This window comes from Mus caroli, chromosome 9 (genome assembly GCF_900094665.2).
Source record: "Mus caroli chromosome 9, CAROLI_EIJ_v1.1, whole genome shotgun sequence".
Lineage (NCBI taxonomy): Eukaryota > Metazoa > Chordata > Mammalia > Rodentia > Muridae > Mus > Mus caroli.
The window spans coordinates 83,637,218-83,639,463 of record NC_034578.1 but is presented as its reverse complement, the minus strand read 5'-3'; the positions used below and the strand labels follow the sequence as shown (position 1 = coordinate 83,639,463).

Sequence of the window (2,246 nt, the reverse complement as noted above, 5' to 3'; positions counted from 1 at the left end):
TCCAGGTTTTAAGACTACTAAGGACATACACCATCAATTCCTGAGTGAACAGTGCAGTGGAATATTTAATACATATTGCTCAGAAGATATCTTGCAGCATAAAAAGTGACCAAAATGATTGCTTAGTTTACTATGTCATAAAATACAAGTGTTGACTGCAGAACAGTGATACAATTTCAGTGGTCAGGAAACTTGCAGTTCATAACAAAAGGCTCCCATATGCACCTGCTGCCATGACTGACCCTCCAGGTCAGGGTCAGCAGTAAGATAAGTCATGGTACAAAATTAAACCAAGAAGTTACTTGTACTGAAGACACATGACTTCATTCCAGAAAGCAAAGCCTTCCGTACGTACAAAAACTCATTTAAAAACTCCTAGGCAATCACAAATATAAACTAGTTGAATAAAAGACAATGGCAGCTTTTTCTTAAGCGGTGAATCCGTGAATCTCATCATCAGAAAAGTTAAGATCATGCAGCAACCTGAAAAACAAAACATGTATGACTTTAGGGAAAATGTTTACAAATAGAGCCATGAGGTCAAAGCTCGCCAGCACACCCTCCTCATTTCCTCAAGTCATGTTTGTTAAGAACACAATGACCACACCAGAAACTTAATGACAAAACAGCATCAGCTATGTAGTCAGTGTTCAATTTTCTTTAACAGTTTCACAAATGCCACTAATTTTAAATGATTTAAGATCCAATTATAAATTGGATAATTATAAGGAGATGCACTCCTTGTAAGTGGCAGACACTCCCTTGGTTACATCTGATTGCTAGATCCTTCTCTCCCTTTTGCTCCCACCTCTGCCATGTTCTGTAGTATATCTGCTAAAACCTGTAATGTTTTTATTGTGGACTATTCCACAATCCTCTCTGCTGAATTCCTATGGCATTCTTCAATAGCATGGCCCTGTGACCTCTATTCCTCACACACAATTCAATATATGGAGTCGAGGGCTTTATCACATATAGATTTAATTCTCTGTCTACTTCATACAGAGTGTTACTACTACATGATAATGCATGGCTGACTCTCTTATTAGATGCTAGCAACCACTGGTGAGCTATGAAATCTAAGATTCTACTTCCAACATTCTTTACTGATCAACTGAAGGACTTTATAAAGAAAGCTTGCTCTGTGGTTACATGGCTATCCAGCAACCAGCTCATACAGAAAGAAGGCAGAATAAATGCTTTATTTTCCCACCTTTATTCATCAGTGTTTAAAGTGAGGGGTAGGAAAACACACTGCTGAAATACACTTCCACTTGGCAAATCACACAAACAGAGTCTGAAACCATAGAGGTGGCTGCTGAAGATGATCATTCAGTGCTGTCTGTCCAGAGCAGAGACAGTCACAGCAAGGGCTCACGTGGCACAGCCGTAGGACACAGCAGGCACTGTGGGGNCCCATCCTACTTTTGTAGACATATATACTATTTCCCCCAGGGAAGGGCTTCATTGTAACCACAGTCTACTCATCTTTAACACACCCAGTTATCTCTGCCCTTCTCCAGCTTGTTCTAACTGGATTGTGTGTGTTGTTTTGAATGAACCCAGGGTCCTATATTTGAGAAGCAGACATTCTACTACTGAGCTACATTCCTAGCTCTTCTTCTGTTTGTATATATAGCTCAGGCTGTCCTGGAACTCCCCATCTTCCTGCCTCTGTATCCNGAATACTGGGGTTACAGTGTGCACATCACAAAAAGCTCTGGAACCATGCAGTCTGCATTCATAACTTCATAGGTGCTTTATGGTCACATGGCTCTGGTCTCCTCAAAACACACCCCTAGGTGACAGTACCTGACTATCTATGACACTCCAAGTTATATTTTAGTCACATCTGTCTCATCACAGGACAGCGTGAGTCTCTGAAGTTGAGTCTACTTATCCACAGAATGAGTAGATCCAAGTATCACTATCAGCCATTTGGTTGTAAAGTACAGGCTTCTAAACCTTTAGTATACAAACTGACAAGTGCTCATGCAATGAGGAGGGTACGTTTGGACTACAGCTAGTTATCTAGCTCGCACCGAGAGGGCTTGGATCTAGGCCTACCATGGACACCAAAGTCTACAGATCCTCGTGACCCTCATAGAATGGCAGTGTATGTGTCCTGTGCNTGTGCATATCCCAAGACACTTTAAATTACCTCTAGACTAGTTACAATGCATCAAGCAACATAACGGCTGTATAGCTATGCTCTGCTGCACAGAAGTGACAGCAGCTGTGCAAAT

At 41.3% G+C, this 2,246-nt stretch overlaps 1 pseudogene across 1 annotated transcript in view; it reads right to left on the bottom strand.

The window, feature by feature from the left end:
* Positions 1 to 45: 45 nt before the first annotated feature.
* LOC110301945 overlaps positions 46 to 2,246 on the bottom strand; it is a 12,387-nt pseudogene continuing 10,186 nt past the window's right edge. Inside the window, exon 2 of the transcript XR_002378750.2 lies at positions 46 to 485. The product of XR_002378750.2 is annotated as a cytochrome b5 reductase 4-like (transcript). The remainder of the gene's footprint in view (positions 486 to 2,246) is intronic.